Genomic DNA, 22,500 nt, shown 5'->3' with positions numbered 1-22,500 from the left:
CCCATCCAAGTACTAACCGGGCTCGACGTTGCTTAACTTCGGTGATCGGACGAGAACCGGTGTTTTCAACGTGATATGGTCGTAGACACAGAAGTGTTAAAATTTTCTGTATATAAAGTTAGGAACTGCCGGAAGTCGACTATAAAGCATTTCTTTACCAAAATGTGTATCAAATTAAAAAAAAGTTTCCGATATATATAAAACAAGCAAAATGTTTCACTGAAATGAAGAAAAAAGAAGAAAAAAGAAATACATATTATAAATCGCACAGCGGGATGGGTCCGCAGAAATTTGGTGTTCAACGAAATTCACGGGCAAATCATGCATACAAAACTTTTGGTTTTATCCTTATTAATTTCAAAAGCGGGGTATTTAATTTCGTCTGGAAAAAAACAGGGCAGTCTTATTTCATGATATAAAACGCAGCTAGCTGTGAATCAAATACAGAGACGTGCAAAAAACGGCAAACTCGGCAGGACAGTCTTGAAAAGAGACAAATTGAGGGAAGAGACAAAAATTCACTTACCCGACTTGCCGTGTGAAATCCAACGTATAGCCTCAGTTTCAGAAGCCGTCGCTATGACATTCGATTATAGAACAGTAGCAAGGGGAGAAAACTTTGTTTGACCAACGTTGCTGATGTTCTTAACCTTGCTATCAAAAATTAATGTTTCAGTAATAAAATCTACAAACTTTTTCACTTCTCTGAAGGTGTGGAAAATAAAAGGGTAAAAAAAGAAAAAGAAAAGAAAAAAAATGTCTACAACACCCGGTATTCCCAGGCGGTCACCCATCCAAGTACTAAGGTAGCAATACACAGTTAGATGTTTAGTTTCGCATTATGGCCCCTGTGGATTTTTCAAATAGGAAAGTTATTGTGAAATAAAATTCATTTTTAGACAGATGAGTGCTAATTTAGCCTTCAAAGGTGGTTCATAAGAGCATCAAGATTATTTTTTACATGTTTTATGGGCTGTTTTCTGTTTGACAGTCCGTATTTTCATAGCTAGACCGGCCATCGATTCAGAAATTAATGTACTGTTTACAAACACACTTTTTCTACACGAAGTTTTTGACGCAATTTTACAAAAAAATGAGATGAAAGACATATGATTTTCATTGGATTTGCTGAATGATATATGTACACAGTTTCAGAAAAGGTATTACTTCAAGCAATTGAAATTCTACTTTTAGTCAAATTTTGGGGAAATATGTGACATCTTTCCCCCCTTTTTTGCAATATTTTATAACAATTAAATGCAGATTGTTGCCATGGATACACCAAAAAGAATTTATATTTTACCATTTTATATACTGGAAATAAAATCTATGGAAGATTCTGATTACATACATATGCCCATATATGACACAAACAGTAAGCTTGATATTGCAAAAAGGCAATGAAAAGGGAATGGTAAAATTCATAAGGGCAAATTTTAGTATTTTTTCCTAACTGTTTATTGCTACCTTATGGCATACTTACCAAGCTCAGAATTGTATAATTTAAGACTTTTCATGCCACAAATCTATTGATATTTAGATTCAAAATCAACTTCTGAGTAAATTAAGTGTTTAACAATGACAATATGTGTCAATTTTATTGTTTACAGCCCTTAGCAACCAAAATTAGACATTTTGACACTAGGCTTATATTTGTACTCTATCGGCTTAACGCTTGCTTCTGATGGATTGGGCTGCATGTAGTAGCCCAAGTATTGAACGCGTTGGTTTTTTTCTTGCGAATATATCATAGTATTGTTTTTATCAAGATTCCATGTTACATTTGGCATATATTAGATGTATAGTTAAATCAGATGTAAGAAATTGATTCCCTATCACCAAGTTTTTTAATCAAGTCTTTGGTATGCAATAAGCATAAAGATTAACATTTTTATGCTTAAAATTGCTCAATTTTGTACAATGGTGCATCATCAGAGATCTTATTATGATATTCAACATTAAAAAACTGACAAAAGAGGTACAGTTTTTAAGATTTGGCTAAAAATTGAGGTAGAGACAAGATTTTACACTTTGACTTGGCACCTTTCTTAAAATCAGTTTTTGTCGCGTTTCAGTGTCAACTGCTAACCTTCATAAAATATTCATTACTCAACCAATTTTCAAAAATAAAAGGCCATTTTACTCGTTTTAGCTAGCAGAACTCAGAAAATAAGTTAAAAGGGAGAATTTGAAAAAAATATTTACTATTAAGGTAGCAATACACAGTTAGATGTTTAGTTTCGCATTATGGCCCCTGTGGATTTTTCAAATAGGAAAGTTATTGTGAAATAAAATTCATTTTTAGACAGATGAGTGCTAATTTAGCCTTCAAAGGTGGTTCATAAGAGCATCAAGATTATTTTTTACATGTTTTATGGGCTGTTTTCTGTTTGACAGTCCGTATTTTCATAGCTAGACCGGCCATCGATTCAGAAATTAATGTACTGTTTACAAACACACTTTTTCTACACGAAGTTTTTGACGCAATTTTACAAAAAAATGAGATGAAAGACATATGATTTTCATTGGATTTGCTGAATGATATATGTACACAGTTTCAGAAAAGGTATTACTTCAAGCAATTGAAATTCTACTTTTAGTCAAATTTTGGGGAAATATGTGACATCTTTCCCCCCTTTTTTGCAATATTTTATAACAATTAAATGCAGATTGTTGCCATGGATACACCAAAAAGAATTTATATTTTACCATTTTATATACTGGAAATAAAATCTATGGAAGATTCTGATTACATACATATGCCCATATATGACACAAACAGTAAGCTTGATATTGCAAAAAGGCAATGAAAAGGGAATGGTAAAATTCATAAGGGCAAATTTTAGTATTTTTTCCTAACTGTTTATTGCTACCTTATGGCATACTTACCAAGCTCAGAATTGTATAATTTAAGACTTTTCATGCCACAAATCTATTGATATTTAGATTCAAAATCAACTTCTGAGTAAATTAAGTGTTTAACAATGACAATATGTGTCAATTTTATTGTTTACAGCCCTTAGCAACCAAAATTAGACATTTTGACACTAGGCTTATATTTGTACTCTATCGGCTTAACGCTTGCTTCTGATGGATTGGGCTGCATGTAGTAGCCCAAGTATTGAACGCGTTGGTTTTTTTCTTGCGAATATATCATAGTATTGTTTTTATCAAGATTCCATGTTACATTTGGCATATATTAGATGTATAGTTAAATCAGATGTAAGAAATTGATTCCCTATCACCAAGTTTTTTAATCAAGTCTTTGGTATGCAATAAGCATAAAGATTAACATTTTTATGCTTAAAATTGCTCAATTTTGTACAATGGTGCATCATCAGAGATCTTATTATGATATTCAACATTAAAAAACTGACAAAAGAGGTACAGTTTTTAAGATTTGGCTAAAAATTGAGGTAGAGACAAGATTTTACACTTTGACTTGGCACCTTTCTTAAAATCAGTTTTTGTCGCGTTTCAGTGTCAACTGCTAACCTTCATAAAATATTCATTACTCAACCAATTTTCAAAAATAAAAGGCCATTTTACTCGTTTTAGCTAGCAGAACTCAGAAAATAAGTTAAAAGGGAGAATTTGAAAAAAATATTTACTATTAAGGTAGCAATACACAGTTAGATGTTTAGTTTCGCATTATGGCCCCTGTGGATTTTTCAAATAGGAAAGTTATTGTGAAATAAAATTCATTTTTAGACAGATGAGTGCTAATTTAGCCTTCAAAGGTGGTTCATAAGAGCATCAAGATTATTTTTTACATGTTTTATGGGCTGTTTTCTGTTTGACAGTCCGTATTTTCATAGCTAGACCGGCCATCGATTCAGAAATTAATGTACTGTTTACAAACACACTTTTTCTACACGAAGTTTTTGACGCAATTTTACAAAAAAATGAGATGAAAGACATATGATTTTCATTGGATTTGCTGAATGATATATGTACACAGTTTCAGAAAAGGTATTACTTCAAGCAATTGAAATTCTACTTTTAGTCAAATTTTGGGGAAATATGTGACATCTTTCCCCCCTTTTTTGCAATATTTTATAACAATTAAATGCAGATTGTTGCCATGGATACACCAAAAAGAATTTATATTTTACCATTTTATATACTGGAAATAAAATCTATGGAAGATTCTGATTACATACATATGCCCATATATGACACAAACAGTAAGCTTGATATTGCAAAAAGGCAATGAAAAGGGAATGGTAAAATTCATAAGGGCAAATTTTAGTATTTTTTCCTAACTGTTTATTGCTACCTTATGGCATACTTACCAAGCTCAGAATTGTATAATTTAAGACTTTTCATGCCACAAATCTATTGATATTTAGATTCAAAATCAACTTCTGAGTAAATTAAGTGTTTAACAATGACAATATGTGTCAATTTTATTGTTTACAGCCCTTAGCAACCAAAATTAGACATTTTGACACTAGGCTTATATTTGTACTCTATCGGCTTAACGCTTGCTTCTGATGGATTGGGCTGCATGTAGTAGCCCAAGTATTGAACGCGTTGGTTTTTTTCTTGCGAATATATCATAGTATTGTTTTTATCAAGATTCCATGTTACATTTGGCATATATTAGATGTATAGTTAAATCAGATGTAAGAAATTGATTCCCTATCACCAAGTTTTTTAATCAAGTCTTTGGTATGCAATAAGCATAAAGATTAACATTTTTATGCTTAAAATTGCTCAATTTTGTACAATGGTGCATCATCAGAGATCTTATTATGATATTCAACATTAAAAAACTGACAAAAGAGGTACAGTTTTTAAGATTTGGCTAAAAATTGAGGTAGAGACAAGATTTTACACTTTGACTTGGCACCTTTCTTAAAATCAGTTTTTGTCGCGTTTCAGTGTCAACTGCTAACCTTCATAAAATATTCATTACTCAACCAATTTTCAAAAATAAAAGGCCATTTTACTCGTTTTAGCTAGCAGAACTCAGAAAATAAGTTAAAAGGGAGAATTTGAAAAAAATATTTACTATTAAGGTAGCAATACACAGTTAGATGTTTAGTTTCGCATTATGGCCCCTGTGGATTTTTCAAATAGGAAAGTTATTGTGAAATAAAATTCATTTTTAGACAGATGAGTGCTAATTTAGCCTTCAAAGGTGGTTCATAAGAGCATCAAGATTATTTTTTACATGTTTTATGGGCTGTTTTCTGTTTGACAGTCCGTATTTTCATAGCTAGACCGGCCATCGATTCAGAAATTAATGTACTGTTTACAAACACACTTTTTCTACACGAAGTTTTTGACGCAATTTTACAAAAAAATGAGATGAAAGACATATGATTTTCATTGGATTTGCTGAATGATATATGTACACAGTTTCAGAAAAGGTATTACTTCAAGCAATTGAAATTCTACTTTTAGTCAAATTTTGGGGAAATATGTGACATCTTTCCCCCCTTTTTTGCAATATTTTATAACAATTAAATGCAGATTGTTGCCATGGATACACCAAAAAGAATTTATATTTTACCATTTTATATACTGGAAATAAAATCTATGGAAGATTCTGATTACATACATATGCCCATATATGACACAAACAGTAAGCTTGATATTGCAAAAAGGCAATGAAAAGGGAATGGTAAAATTCATAAGGGCAAATTTTAGTATTTTTTCCTAACTGTTTATTGCTACCTTATGGCATACTTACCAAGCTCAGAATTGTATAATTTAAGACTTTTCATGCCACAAATCTATTGATATTTAGATTCAAAATCAACTTCTGAGTAAATTAAGTGTTTAACAATGACAATATGTGTCAATTTTATTGTTTACAGCCCTTAGCAACCAAAATTAGACATTTTGACACTAGGCTTATATTTGTACTCTATCGGCTTAACGCTTGCTTCTGATGGATTGGGCTGCATGTAGTAGCCCAAGTATTGAACGCGTTGGTTTTTTTCTTGCGAATATATCATAGTATTGTTTTTATCAAGATTCCATGTTACATTTGGCATATATTAGATGTATAGTTAAATCAGATGTAAGAAATTGATTCCCTATCACCAAGTTTTTTAATCAAGTCTTTGGTATGCAATAAGCATAAAGATTAACATTTTTATGCTTAAAATTGCTCAATTTTGTACAATGGTGCATCATCAGAGATCTTATTATGATATTCAACATTAAAAAACTGACAAAAGAGGTACAGTTTTTAAGATTTGGCTAAAAATTGAGGTAGAGACAAGATTTTACACTTTGACTTGGCACCTTTCTTAAAATCAGTTTTTGTCGCGTTTCAGTGTCAACTGCTAACCTTCATAAAATATTCATTACTCAACCAATTTTCAAAAATAAAAGGCCATTTTACTCGTTTTAGCTAGCAGAACTCAGAAAATAAGTTAAAAGGGAGAATTTGAAAAAAATATTTACTATTAAGGTAGCAATACACAGTTAGATGTTTAGTTTCGCATTATGGCCCCTGTGGATTTTTCAAATAGGAAAGTTATTGTGAAATAAAATTCATTTTTAGACAGATGAGTGCTAATTTAGCCTTCAAAGGTGGTTCATAAGAGCATCAAGATTATTTTTTACATGTTTTATGGGCTGTTTTCTGTTTGACAGTCCGTATTTTCATAGCTAGACCGGCCATCGATTCAGAAATTAATGTACTGTTTACAAACACACTTTTTCTACACGAAGTTTTTGACGCAATTTTACAAAAAAATGAGATGAAAGACATATGATTTTCATTGGATTTGCTGAATGATATATGTACACAGTTTCAGAAAAGGTATTACTTCAAGCAATTGAAATTCTACTTTTAGTCAAATTTTGGGGAAATATGTGACATCTTTCCCCCCTTTTTTGCAATATTTTATAACAATTAAATGCAGATTGTTGCCATGGATACACCAAAAAGAATTTATATTTTACCATTTTATATACTGGAAATAAAATCTATGGAAGATTCTGATTACATACATATGCCCATATATGACACAAACAGTAAGCTTGATATTGCAAAAAGGCAATGAAAAGGGAATGGTAAAATTCATAAGGGCAAATTTTAGTATTTTTTCCTAACTGTTTATTGCTACCTTATGGCATACTTACCAAGCTCAGAATTGTATAATTTAAGACTTTTCATGCCACAAATCTATTGATATTTAGATTCAAAATCAACTTCTGAGTAAATTAAGTGTTTAACAATGACAATATGTGTCAATTTTATTGTTTACAGCCCTTAGCAACCAAAATTAGACATTTTGACACTAGGCTTATATTTGTACTCTATCGGCTTAACGCTTGCTTCTGATGGATTGGGCTGCATGTAGTAGCCCAAGTATTGAACGCGTTGGTTTTTTTCTTGCGAATATATCATAGTATTGTTTTTATCAAGATTCCATGTTACATTTGGCATATATTAGATGTATAGTTAAATCAGATGTAAGAAATTGATTCCCTATCACCAAGTTTTTTAATCAAGTCTTTGGTATGCAATAAGCATAAAGATTAACATTTTTATGCTTAAAATTGCTCAATTTTGTACAATGGTGCATCATCAGAGATCTTATTATGATATTCAACATTAAAAAACTGACAAAAGAGGTACAGTTTTTAAGATTTGGCTAAAAATTGAGGTAGAGACAAGATTTTACACTTTGACTTGGCACCTTTCTTAAAATCAGTTTTTGTCGCGTTTCAGTGTCAACTGCTAACCTTCATAAAATATTCATTACTCAACCAATTTTCAAAAATAAAAGGCCATTTTACTCGTTTTAGCTAGCTGAACTCAGAAAATAAGTTAAAAGGGAGAATTTGAAAAAAATATTTACTATTAAGGTAGCAATACACAGTTAGATGTTTAGTTTCGCATTATGGCCCCTGTGGATTTTTCAAATAGGAAAGTTATTGTGAAATAAAATTCATTTTTAGACAGATGAGTGCTAATTTAGCCTTCAAAGGTGGTTCATAAGAGCATCAAGATTATTTTTTACATGTTTTATGGGCTGTTTTCTGTTTGACAGTCCGTATTTTCATAGCTAGACCGGCCATCGATTCAGAAATTAATGTACTGTTTACAAACACACTTTTTCTACACGAAGTTTTTGACGCAATTTTACAAAAAAATGAGATGAAAGACATATGATTTTCATTGGATTTGCTGAATGATATATGTACACAGTTTCAGAAAAGGTATTACTTCAAGCAATTGAAATTCTACTTTTAGTCAAATTTTGGGGAAATATGTGACATCTTTCCCCCCTTTTTTGCAATATTTTATAACAATTAAATGCAGATTGTTGCCATGGATACACCAAAAAGAATTTATATTTTACCATTTTATATACTGGAAATAAAATCTATGGAAGATTCTGATTACATACATATGCCCATATATGACACAAACAGTAAGCTTGATATTGCAAAAAGGCAATGAAAAGGGAATGGTAAAATTCATAAGGGCAAATTTTAGTATTTTTTCCTAACTGTTTATTGCTACCTTATGGCATACTTACCAAGCTCAGAATTGTATAATTTAAGACTTTTCATGCCACAAATCTATTGATATTTAGATTCAAAATCAACTTCTGAGTAAATTAAGTGTTTAACAATGACAATATGTGTCAATTTTATTGTTTACAGCCCTTAGCAACCAAAATTAGACATTTTGACACTAGGCTTATATTTGTACTCTATCGGCTTAACGCTTGCTTCTGATGGATTGGGCTGCATGTAGTAGCCCAAGTATTGAACGCGTTGGTTTTTTTCTTGCGAATATATCATAGTATTGTTTTTATCAAGATTCCATGTTACATTTGGCATATATTAGATGTATAGTTAAATCAGATGTAAGAAATTGATTCCCTATCACCAAGTTTTTTAATCAAGTCTTTGGTATGCAATAAGCATAAAGATTAACATTTTTATGCTTAAAATTGCTCAATTTTGTACAATGGTGCATCATCAGAGATCTTATTATGATATTCAACATTAAAAAACTGACAAAAGAGGTACAGTTTTTAAGATTTGGCTAAAAATTGAGGTAGAGACAAGATTTTACACTTTGACTTGGCACCTTTCTTAAAATCAGTTTTTGTCGCGTTTCAGTGTCAACTGCTAACCTTCATAAAATATTCATTACTCAACCAATTTTCAAAAATAAAAGGCCATTTTACTCGTTTTAGCTAGCAGAACTCAGAAAATAAGTTAAAAGGGAGAATTTGAAAAAAATATTTACTATTAAGGTAGCAATACACAGTTAGATGTTTAGTTTCGCATTATGGCCCCTGTGGATTTTTCAAATAGGAAAGTTATTGTGAAATAAAATTCATTTTTAGACAGATGAGTGCTAATTTAGCCTTCAAAGGTGGTTCATAAGAGCATCAAGATTATTTTTTACATGTTTTATGGGCTGTTTTCTGTTTGACAGTCCGTATTTTCATAGCTAGACCGGCCATCGATTCAGAAATTAATGTACTGTTTACAAACACACTTTTTCTACACGAAGTTTTTGACGCAATTTTACAAAAAAATGAGATGAAAGACATATGATTTTCATTGGATTTGCTGAATGATATATGTACACAGTTTCAGAAAAGGTATTACTTCAAGCAATTGAAATTCTACTTTTAGTCAAATTTTGGGGAAATATGTGACATCTTTCCCCCCTTTTTTGCAATATTTTATAACAATTAAATGCAGATTGTTGCCATGGATACACCAAAAAGAATTTATATTTTACCATTTTATATACTGGAAATAAAATCTATGGAAGATTCTGATTACATACATATGCCCATATATGACACAAACAGTAAGCTTGATATTGCAAAAAGGCAATGAAAAGGGAATGGTAAAATTCATAAGGGCAAATTTTAGTATTTTTTCCTAACTGTTTATTGCTACCTTATGGCATACTTACCAAGCTCAGAATTGTATAATTTAAGACTTTTCATGCCACAAATCTATTGATATTTAGATTCAAAATCAACTTCTGAGTAAATTAAGTGTTTAACAATGACAATATGTGTCAATTTTATTGTTTACAGCCCTTAGCAACCAAAATTAGACATTTTGACACTAGGCGTATATTTGTACTCTATCGGCTTAACGCTTGCTTCTGATGGATTGGGCTGCATGTAGTAGCCCAAGTATTGAACGCGTTGGTTTTTTTCTTGCGAATATATCATAGTATTGTTTTTATCAAGATTCCATGTTACATTTGGCATATATTAGATGTATAGTTAAATCAGATGTAAGAAATTGATTCCCTATCACCAAGTTTTTTAATCAAGTCTTTGGTATGCAATAAGCATAAAGATTAACATTTTTATGCTTAAAATTGCTCAATTTTGTACAATGGTGCATCATCAGAGATCTTATTATGATATTCAACATTAAAAAACTGACAAAAGAGGTACAGTTTTTAAGATTTGGCTAAAAATTGAGGTAGAGACAAGATTTTACACTTTGACTTGGCACCTTTCTTAAAATCAGTTTTTGTCGCGTTTCAGTGTCAACTGCTAACCTTCATAAAATATTCATTACTCAACCAATTTTCAAAAATAAAAGGCCATTTTACTCGTTTTAGCTAGCAGAACTCAGAAAATAAGTTAAAAGGGAGAATTTGAAAAAAATATTTACTATTAAGGTAGCAATACACAGTTAGATGTTTAGTTTCGCATTATGGCCCCTGTGGATTTTTCAAATAGGAAAGTTATTGTGAAATAAAATTCATTTTTAGACAGATGAGTGCTAATTTAGCCTTCAAAGGTGGTTCATAAGAGCATCAAGATTATTTTTTACATGTTTTATGGGCTGTTTTCTGTTTGACAGTCCGTATTTTCATAGCTAGACCGGCCATCGATTCAGAAATTAATGTACTGTTTACAAACACACTTTTTCTACACGAAGTTTTTGACGCAATTTTACAAAAAAATGAGATGAAAGACATATGATTTTCATTGGATTTGCTGAATGATATATGTACACAGTTTCAGAAAAGGTATTACTTCAAGCAATTGAAATTCTACTTTTAGTCAAATTTTGGGGAAATATGTGACATCTTTCCCCCCTTTTTTGCAATATTTTATAACAATTAAATGCAGATTGTTGCCATGGATACACCAAAAAGAATTTATATTTTACCATTTTATATACTGGAAATAAAATCTATGGAAGATTCTGATTACATACATATGCCCATATATGACACAAACAGTAAGCTTGATATTGCAAAAAGGCAATGAAAAGGGAATGGTAAAATTCATAAGGGCAAATTTTAGTATTTTTTCCTAACTGTTTATTGCTACCTTATGGCATACTTACCAAGCTCAGAATTGTATAATTTAAGACTTTTCATGCCACAAATCTATTGATATTTAGATTCAAAATCAACTTCTGAGTAAATTAAGTGTTTAACAATGACAATATGTGTCAATTTTATTGTTTACAGCCCTTAGCAACCAAAATTAGACATTTTGACACTAGGCTTATATTTGTACTCTATCGGCTTAACGCTTGCTTCTGATGGATTGGGCTGCATGTAGTAGCCCAAGTATTGAACGCGTTGGTTTTTTTCTTGCGAATATATCATAGTATTGTTTTTATCAAGATTCCATGTTACATTTGGCATATATTAGATGTATAGTTAAATCAGATGTAAGAAATTGATTCCCTATCACCAAGTTTTTTAATCAAGTCTTTGGTATGCAATAAGCATAAAGATTAACATTTTTATGCTTAAAATTGCTCAATTTTGTACAATGGTGCATCATCAGAGATCTTATTATGATATTCAACATTAAAAAACTGACAAAAGAGGTACAGTTTTTAAGATTTGGCTAAAAATTGAGGTAGAGACAAGATTTTACACTTTGACTTGGCACCTTTCTTAAAATCAGTTTTTGTCGCGTTTCAGTGTCAACTGCTAACCTTCATAAAATATTCATTACTCAACCAATTTTCAAAAATAAAAGGCCATTTTACTCGTTTTAGCTAGCAGAACTCAGAAAATAAGTTAAAAGGGAGAATTTGAAAAAAATATTTACTATTAAGGTAGCAATACACAGTTAGATGTTTAGTTTCGCATTATGGCCCCTGTGGATTTTTCAAATAGGAAAGTTATTGTGAAATAAAATTCATTTTTAGACAGATGAGTGCTAATTTAGCCTTCAAAGGTGGTTCATAAGAGCATCAAGATTATTTTTTACATGTTTTATGGGCTGTTTTCTGTTTGACAGTCCGTATTTTCATAGCTAGACCGGCCATCGATTCAGAAATTAATGTACTGTTTACAAACACACTTTTTCTACACGAAGTTTTTGACGCAATTTTACAAAAAAATGAGATGAAAGACATATGATTTTCATTGGATTTGCTGAATGATATATGTACACAGTTTCAGAAAAGGTATTACTTCAAGCAATTGAAATTCTACTTTTAGTCAAATTTTGGGGAAATATGTGACATCTTTCCCCCCTTTTTTGCAATATTTTATAACAATTAAATGCAGATTGTTGCCATGGATACACCAAAAAGAATTTATATTTTACCATTTTATATACTGGAAATAAAATCTATGGAAGATTCTGATTACATACATATGCCCATATATGACACAAACAGTAAGCTTGATATTGCAAAAAGGCAATGAAAAGGGAATGGTAAAATTCATAAGGGCAAATTTTAGTATTTTTTCCTAACTGTTTATTGCTACCTTATGGCATACTTACCAAGCTCAGAATTGTATAATTTAAGACTTTTCATGCCACAAATCTATTGATATTTAGATTCAAAATCAACTTCTGAGTAAATTAAGTGTTTAACAATGACAATATGTGTCAATTTTATTGTTTACAGCCCTTAGCAACCAAAATTAGACATTTTGACACTAGGCTTATATTTGTACTCTATCGGCTTAACGCTTGCTTCTGATGGATTGGGCTGCATGTAGTAGCCCAAGTATTGAACGCGTTGGTTTTTTTCTTGCGAATATATCATAGTATTGTTTTTATCAAGATTCCATGTTACATTTGGCATATATTAGATGTATAGTTAAATCAGATGTAAGAAATTGATTCCCTATCACCAAGTTTTTTAATCAAGTCTTTGGTATGCAATAAGCATAAAGATTAACATTTTTATGCTTAAAATTGCTCAATTTTGTACAATGGTGCATCATCAGAGATCTTATTATGATATTCAACATTAAAAAACTGACAAAAGAGGTACAGTTTTTAAGATTTGGCTAAAAATTGAGGTAGAGACAAGATTTTACACTTTGACTTGGCACCTTTCTTAAAATCAGTTTTTGTCGCGTTTCAGTGTCAACTGCTAACCTTCATAAAATATTCATTACTCAACCAATTTTCAAAAATAAAAGGCCATTTTACTCGTTTTAGCTAGCAGAACTCAGAAAATAAGTTAAAAGGGAGAATTTGAAAAAAATATTTACTATTAAGGTAGCAATACACAGTTAGATGTTTAGTTTCGCATTATGGCCCCTGTGGATTTTTCAAATAGGAAAGTTATTGTGAAATAAAATTCATTTTTAGACAGATGAGTGCTAATTTAGCCTTCAAAGGTGGTTCATAAGAGCATCAAGATTATTTTTTACATGTTTTATGGGCTGTTTTCTGTTTGACAGTCCGTATTTTCATAGCTAGACCGGCCATCGATTCAGAAATTAATGTACTGTTTACAAACACACTTTTTCTACACGAAGTTTTTGACGCAATTTTACAAAAAAATGAGATGAAAGACATATGATTTTCATTGGATTTGCTGAATGATATATGTACACAGTTTCAGAAAAGGTATTACTTCAAGCAATTGAAATTCTACTTTTAGTCAAATTTTGGGGAAATATGTGACATCTTTCCCCCCTTTTTTGCAATATTTTATAACAATTAAATGCAGATTGTTGCCATGGATACACCAAAAAGAATTTATATTTTACCATTTTATATACTGGAAATAAAATCTATGGAAGATTCTGATTACATACATATGCCCATATATGACACAAACAGTAAGCTTGATATTGCAAAAAGGCAATGAAAAGGGAATGGTAAAATTCATAAGGGCAAATTTTAGTATTTTTTCCTAACTGTTTATTGCTACCTTATGGCATACTTACCAAGCTCAGAATTGTATAATTTAAGACTTTTCATGCCACAAATCTATTGATATTTAGATTCAAAATCAACTTCTGAGTAAATTAAGTGTTTAACAATGACAATATGTGTCAATTTTATTGTTTACAGCCCTTAGCAACCAAAATTAGACATTTTGACACTAGGCTTATATTTGTACTCTATCGGCTTAACGCTTGCTTCTGATGGATTGGGCTGCATGTAGTAGCCCAAGTATTGAACGCGTTGGTTTTTTTCTTGCGAATATATCATAGTATTGTTTTTATCAAGATTCCATGTTACATTTGGCATATATTAGATGTATAGTTAAATCAGATGTAAGAAATTGATTCCCTATCACCAAGTTTTTTAATCAAGTCTTTGGTATGCAATAAGCATAAAGATTAACATTTTTATGCTTAAAATTGCTCAATTTTGTACAATGGTGCATCATCAGAGATCTTATTATGATATTCAACATTAAAAAACTGACAAAAGAGGTACAGTTTTTAAGATTTGGCTAAAAATTGAGGTAGAGACAAGATTTTACACTTTGACTTGGCACCTTTCTTAAAATCAGTTTTTGTCGCGTTTCAGTGTCAACTGCTAACCTTCATAAAATATTCATTACTCAACCAATTTTCAAAAATAAAAGGCCATTTTACTCGTTTTAGCTAGCAGAACTCAGAAAATAAGTTAAAAGGGAGAATTTGAAAAAAATATTTACTATTAAGGTAGCAATACACAGTTAGATGTTTAGTTTCGCATTATGGCCCCTGTGGATTTTTCAAATAGGAAAGTTATTGTGAAATAAAATTCATTTTTAGACAGATGAGTGCTAATTTAGCCTTCAAAGGTGGTTCATAAGAGCATCAAGATTATTTTTTACATGTTTTATGGGCTGTTTTCTGTTTGACAGTCCGTATTTTCATAGCTAGACCGGCCATCGATTCAGAAATTAATGTACTGTTTACAAACACACTTTTTCTACACGAAGTTTTTGACGCAATTTTACAAAAAAATGAGATGAAAGACATATGATTTTCATTGGATTTGCTGAATGATATATGTACACAGTTTCAGAAAAGGTATTACTTCAAGCAATTGAAATTCTACTTTTAGTCAAATTTTGGGGAAATATGTGACATCTTTCCCCCCTTTTTTGCAATATTTTATAACAATTAAATGCAGATTGTTGCCATGGATACACCAAAAAGAATTTATATTTTACCATTTTATATACTGGAAATAAAATCTATGGAAGATTCTGATTACATACATATGCCCATATATGACACAAACAGTAAGCTTGATATTGCAAAAAGGCAATGAAAAGGGAATGGTAAAATTCATAAGGGCAAATTTTAGTATTTTTTCCTAACTGTTTATTGCTACCTTATGGCATACTTACCAAGCTCAGAATTGTATAATTTAAGACTTTTCATGCCACAAATCTATTGATATTTAGATTCAAAATCAACTTCTGAGTAAATTAAGTGTTTAACAATGACAATATGTGTCAATTTTATTGTTTACAGCCCTTAGCAACCAAAATTAGACATTTTGACACTAGGCTTATATTTGTACTCTATCGGCTTAACGCTTGCTTCTGATGGATTGGGCTGCATGTAGTAGCCCAAGTATTGAACGCGTTGGTTTTTTTCTTGCGAATATATCATAGTATTGTTTTTATCAAGATTCCATGTTACATTTGGCATATATTAGATGTATAGTTAAATCAGATGTAAGAAATTGATTCCCTATCACCAAGTTTTTTAATCAAGTCTTTGGTATGCAATAAGCATAAAGATTAACATTTTTATGCTTAAAATTGCTCAATTTTGTACAATGGTGCATCATCAGAGATCTTATTATGATATTCAACATTAAAAAACTGACAAAAGAGGTACAGTTTTTAAGATTTGGCTAAAAATTGAGGTAGAGACAAGATTTTACACTTTGACTTGGCACCTTTCTTAAAATCAGTTTTTGTCGCGTTTCAGTGTCAACTGCTAACCTTCATAAAATATTCATTACTCAACCAATTTTCAAAAATAAAAGGCCATTTTACTCGTTTTAGCTAGCAGAACTCAGAAAATAAGTTAAAAGGGAGAATTTGAAAAAAATATTTACTATTAAGGTAGCAATACACAGTTAGATGTTTAGTTTCGCATTATGGCCCCTGTGGATTTTTCAAATAGGAAAGTTATTGTGAAATAAAATTCATTTTTAGACAGATGAGTGCTAATTTAGCCTTCAAAGGTGGTTCATAAGAGCATCAAGATTATTTTTTACATGTTTTATGGGCTGTTTTCTGTTTGACAGTCCGTATTTTCATAGCTAGACCGGCCATCGATTCAGAAATTAATGTACTGTTTACAAACACACTTTTTCTACACGAAGTTTTTGACGCAATTTTACAAAAAAATGAGATGAAAGACATATGATTTTCATTGGATTTGCTGAATGATATATGTACACAGTTTCAGAAAAGGTATTACTTCAAGCAATTGAAATTCTACTTTTAGTCAAATTTTGGGGAAATATGTGACATCTTTCCCCCCTTTTTTGCAATATTTTATAACAATTAAATGCAGATTGTTGCCATGGATACACCAAAAAGAATTTATATTTTACCATTTTATATACTGGAAATAAAATCTATGGAAGATTCTGATTACATACATATGCCCATATATGACACAAACAGTAAGCTTGATATTGCAAAAAGGCAATGAAAAGGGAATGGTAAAATTCATAAGGGCAAATTTTAGTATTTTTTCCTAACTGTTTATTGCTACCTTATGGCATACTTACCAAGCTCAGAATTGTATAATTTAAGACTTTTCATGCCACAAATCTATTGATATTTAGATTCAAAATCAACTTCTGAGTAAATTAAGTGTTTAACAATGACAATATGTGTCAATTTTATTGTTTACAGCCCTTAGCAACCAAAATTAGACATTTTGACACTAGGCTTATATTTGTACTCTATCGGCTTAACGCTTGCTTCTGATGGATTGGGCTGCATGTAGTAGCCCAAGTATTGAACGCGTTGGTTTTTTTCTTGCGAATATATCATAGTATTGTTTTTATCAAGATTCCATGTTACATTTGGCATATATTAGATGTATAGTTAAATCAGATGTAAGAAATTGATTCCCTATCACCAAGTTTTTTAATCAAGTCTTTGGTATGCAATAAGCATAAAGATTAACATTTTTATGCTTAAAATTGCTCAATTTTGTACAATGGTGCATCATCAGAGATCTTATTATGATATTCAACATTAAAAAACTGACAAAAGAGGTACAGTTTTTAAGATTTGGCTAAAAATTGAGGTAGAGACAAGATTTTACACTTTGACTTGGCACCTTTCTTAAAATCAGTTTTTGTCGCGTTTCAGTGTCAACTGCTAACCTTCATAAAATATTCATTACTCAACCAATTTTCAAAAATAAAAGGCCATTTTACTCGTTTTAGCTAGCAGAACTCAGAAAATAAGTTAAAAGGGAGAATTTGAAAAAAATATTTACTATTAAGGTAGCAATACACAGTTAGATGTTTAGTTTCGCATTATGGCCCCTGTGGATTTTTCAAATAGGAAAGTTATTGTGAAATAAAATTCATTTTTAGACAGATGAGTGCTAATTTAGCCTTCAAAGGTGGTTCATAAGAGCATCAAGATTATTTTTTACATGTTTTATGGGCTGTTTTCTGTTTGACAGTCCGTATTTTCATAGCTAGACCGGCCATCGATTCAGAAATTAATGTACTGTTTACAAACACACTTTTTCTACACGAAGTTTTTGACGCAATTTTACAAAAAAATGAGATGAAAGACATATGATTTTCATTGGATTTGCTGAATGATATATGTACACAGTTTCAGAAAAGGTATTACTTCAAGCAATTGAAATTCTACTTTTAGTCAAATTTTGGGGAAATATGTGACATCTTTCCCCCCTTTTTTGCAATATTTTATAACAATTAAATGCAGATTGTTGCCATGGATACACCAAAAAGAATTTATATTTTACCATTTTATATACTGGAAATAAAATCTATGGAAGATTCTGATTACATACATATGCCCATATATGACACAAACAGTAAGCTTGATATTGCAAAAAGGCAATGAAAAGGGAATGGTAAAATTCATAAGGGCAAATTTTAGTATTTTTTCCTAACTGTTTATTGCTACCTTATGGCATACTTACCAAGCTCAGAATTGTATAATTTAAGACTTTTCATGCCACAAATCTATTGATATTTAGATTCAAAATCAACTTCTGAGTAAATTAAGTGTTTAACAATGACAATATGTGTCAATTTTATTGTTTACAGCCCTTAGCAACCAAAATTAGACATTTTGACACTAGGCTTATATTTGTACTCTATCGGCTTAACGCTTGCTTCTGATGGATTGGGCTGCATGTAGTAGCCCAAGTATTGAACGCGTTGGTTTTTTTCTTGCGAATATATCATAGTATTGTTTTTATCAAGATTCCATGTTACATTTGGCATATATTAGATGTATAGTTAAATCAGATGTAAGAAATTGATTCCCTATCACCAAGTTTTTTAATCAAGTCTTTGGTATGCAATAAGCATAAAGATTAACATTTTTATGCTTAAAATTGCTCAATTTTGTACAATGGTGCATCATCAGAGATCTTATTATGATATTCAACATTAAAAAACTGACAAAAGAGGTACAGTTTTTAAGATTTGGCTAAAAATTGAGGTAGAGACAAGATTTTACACTTTGACTTGGCACCTTTCTTAAAATCAGTTTTTGTCGCGTTTCAGTGTCAACTGCTAACCTTCATAAAATATTCATTACTCAACCAATTTTCAAAAATAAAAGGCCATTTTACTCGTTTTAGCTAGCAGAACTCAGAAAATAAGTTAAAAGGGAGAATTTGAAAAAAATATTTACTATTAAGGTAGCAATACACAGTTAGATGTTTAGTTTCGCATTATGGCCCCTGTGGATTTTTCAAATAGGAAAGTTATTGTGAAATAAAATTCATTTTTAGACAGATGAGTGCTAATTTAGCCTTCAAAGGTGGTTCATAAGAGCATCAAGATTATTTTTTACATGTTTTATGGGCTGTTTTCTGTTTGACAGTCCGTATTTTCATAGCTAGACCGGCCATCGATTCAGAAATTAATGTACTGTTTACAAACACACTTTTTCTACACGAAGTTTTTGACGCAATTTTACAAAAAAATGAGATGAAAGACATATGATTTTCATTGGATTTGCTGAATGATATATGTACACAGTTTCAGAAAAGGTATTACTTCAAGCAATTGAAATTCTACTTTTAGTCAAATTTTGGGGAAATATGTGACATCTTTCCCCCCTTTTTTGCAATATTTTATAACAATTAAATGCAGATTGTTGCCATGGATACACCAAAAAGAATTTATATTTTACCATTTTATATACTGGAAATAAAATCTATGGAAGATTCTGATTACATACATATGCCCATATATGACACAAACAGTAAGCTTGATATTGCAAAAAGGCAATGAAAAGGGAATGGTAAAATTCATAAGGGCAAATTTTAGTATTTTTTCCTAACTGTTTATTGCTACCTTATGGCATACTTACCAAGCTCAGAATTGTATAATTTAAGACTTTTCATGCCACAAATCTATTGATATTTAGATTCAAAATCAACTTCTGAGTAAATTAAGTGTTTAACAATGACAATATGTGTCAATTTTATTGTTTACAGCCCTTAGCAACCAAAATTAGACATTTTGACACTAGGCTTATATTTGTACTCTATCGGCTTAACGCTTGCTTCTGATGGATTGGGCTGCATGTAGTAGCCCAAGTATTGAACGCGTTGGTTTTTTTCTTGCGAATATATCATAGTATTGTTTTTATCAAGATTCCATGTTACATTTGGCATATATTAGATGTATAGTTAAATCAGATGTAAGAAATTGATTCCCTATCACCAAGTTTTTTAATCAAGTCTTTGGTATGCAATAAGCATAAAGATTAACATTTTTATGCTTAAAATTGCTCAATTTTGTACAATGGTGCATCATCAGAGATCTTATTATGATATTCAACATTAAAAAACTGACAAAAGAGGTACAGTTTTTAAGATTTGGCTAAAAATTGAGGTAGAGACAAGATTTTACACTTTGACTTGGCACCTTTCTTAAAATCAGTTTTTGTCGCGTTTCAGTGTCAACTGCTAACCTTCATAAAATATTCATTACTCAACCAATTTTCAAAAATAAAAGGCCATTTTACTCGTTTTAGCTAGCAGAACTCAGAAAATAAGTTAAAAGGGAGAATTTGAAAAAAATATTTACTATTAAGGTAGCAATACACAGTTAGATGTTTAGTTTCGCATTATGGCCCCTGTGGATTTTTCAAATAGGAAAGTTATTGTGAAATAAAATTCATTTTTAGACAGATGAGTGCTAATTTAGCCTTCAAAGGTGGTTCATAAGAGCATCAAGATTATTTTTTACATGTTTTATGGGCTGTTTTCTGTTTGACAGTCCGTATTTTCATAGCTAGACCGGCCATCGATTCAGAAATTAATGTACTGTTTACAAACACACTTTTTCTACACGAAGTTTTTGACGCAATTTTACAAAAAAATGAGATGAAAGACATATGATTTTCATTGGATTTGCTGAATGATATATGTACACAGTTTCAGAAAAGGTATTACTTCAAGCAATTGAAATTCTACTTTTAGTCAAATTTTGGGGAAATATGTGACATCTTTCCCCCCTTTTTTGCAATATTTTATAACAATTAAATGCAGATTGTTGCCATGGATACACCAAAAAGAATTTATATTTTACCATTTTATATACTGGAAATAAAATCTATGGAAGATTCTGATTACATACATATGCCCATATATGACACAAACAGTAAGCTTGATATTGCAAAAAGGCAATGAAAAGGGAATGGTAAAATTCATAAGGGCAAATTTTAGTATTTTTTCCTAACTGTTTATTGCTACCTTATGGCATACTTACCAAGCTCAGAATTGTATAATTTAAGACTTTTCATGCCACAAATCTATTGATATTTAGATTCAAAATCAACTTCTGAGTAAATTAAGTGTTTAACAATGACAATATGTGTCAATTTTATTGTTTACAGCCCTTAGCAACCAAAATTAGACATTTTGACACTAGGCTTATATTTGTACTCTATCGGCTTAACGCTTGCTTCTGATGGATTGGGCTGCATGTAGTAGCCCAAGTATTGAACGCGTTGGTTTTTTTCTTGCGAATATATCATAGTATTGTTTTTATCAAGATTCCATGTTACATTTGGCATATATTAGATGTATAGTTAAATCAGATGTAAGAAATTGATTCCTATCACCAAGTTTTTTAATCAAGTCTTTGGTATGCAATAAGCATAAAGATTAACATTTTTATGCTTAAAATTGCTCAATTTTGTACAATGGTGCATCATCAGAGATCTTATTATGATATTCAACATTAAAAAACTGACAAAAGAGGTACAGTTTTTAAGATTTGGCTAAAAATTGAGGTAGAGACAAGATTTTACACTTTGACTTGGCACCTTTCTTAAAATCAGTTTTTGTCGCGTTTCAGTGTCAACTGCTAACCTTCATAAAATATTCATTACTCAACCAATTTTCAAAATAAAAGGCCATTTTACCTGTTTTAGCTAGCAGAACTCAGAAAATAAGTTAAAAGGGAGAATTTGAAAAAAATATTTACTATTAAGGTAGCAATACACAGTTAGATGTTTAGTTTCGCATTATGGCCCCTGTGGATTTTTCAAATAGGAAAGTTATTGTGAAATAAAATTCATTTTTAGACAGATGAGTGCTAATTTAGCCTTCAAAGGTGGTTCATAAGAGCATCAAGATTATTTTTTACATGTTTTATGGCTGTTTTCTGTTTGACAGTCCGTATTTTCATAGCTAGACCGGCCATCGATTCAGAAATTAATGTACTGTTTACAAACACACTTTTTCTACACGAAGTTTTTGACGCAATTTTACAAAAAATGAGATGAAAGACATGATTTTCATTGGATTTGCTGAATGATATATGTACACAGTTTCAGAAAAGGTATTACTTCAAGCAATTGAAATTCTACTTTTAGTCAAATTTTGGGGAAATATGTGACATCTTTCCCCCTTTTTTGCAATATTTTATAACAATTAAATGCAGATTGTTGCCATGGATACACCAAAAAGAATTTATATTTTACCATTTTATATACTGGAAATAAAATCTATGGAAGATTCTGATTACATACATATGCCCATATATGACACAAACACAAACAGTAAGCTTGATATTGCAAAAAGGCAATGAAAAGGGA

At 30.8% G+C, this 22,500-nt stretch overlaps 1 non-coding gene across 1 annotated transcript in view; it reads right to left on the bottom strand.

Annotated features, from left to right (window-relative positions):
- The window catches only part of LOC134702073 (5S ribosomal RNA), a 119-nt gene extending 32 nt beyond the window's left edge, over positions 1-87 (bottom strand). The window contains exon 1 of the ribosomal RNA XR_010104311.1: positions 1-87. This exon is cut by the window's left edge and continues 32 nt beyond it. This is a non-coding gene — a ribosomal RNA (5S ribosomal RNA).
- Positions 88-22,500: the final 22,413 nt, after the last annotated feature.

The sequence above is a fragment of the Mytilus trossulus genome, chromosome 1 (assembly GCF_036588685.1).
Source record: "Mytilus trossulus isolate FHL-02 chromosome 1, PNRI_Mtr1.1.1.hap1, whole genome shotgun sequence".
NCBI classification, from domain to species: Eukaryota; Metazoa; Mollusca; class Bivalvia; order Mytilida; family Mytilidae; genus Mytilus; species Mytilus trossulus.
This window is presented reverse-complemented; position numbering and strand designations above follow the sequence as displayed.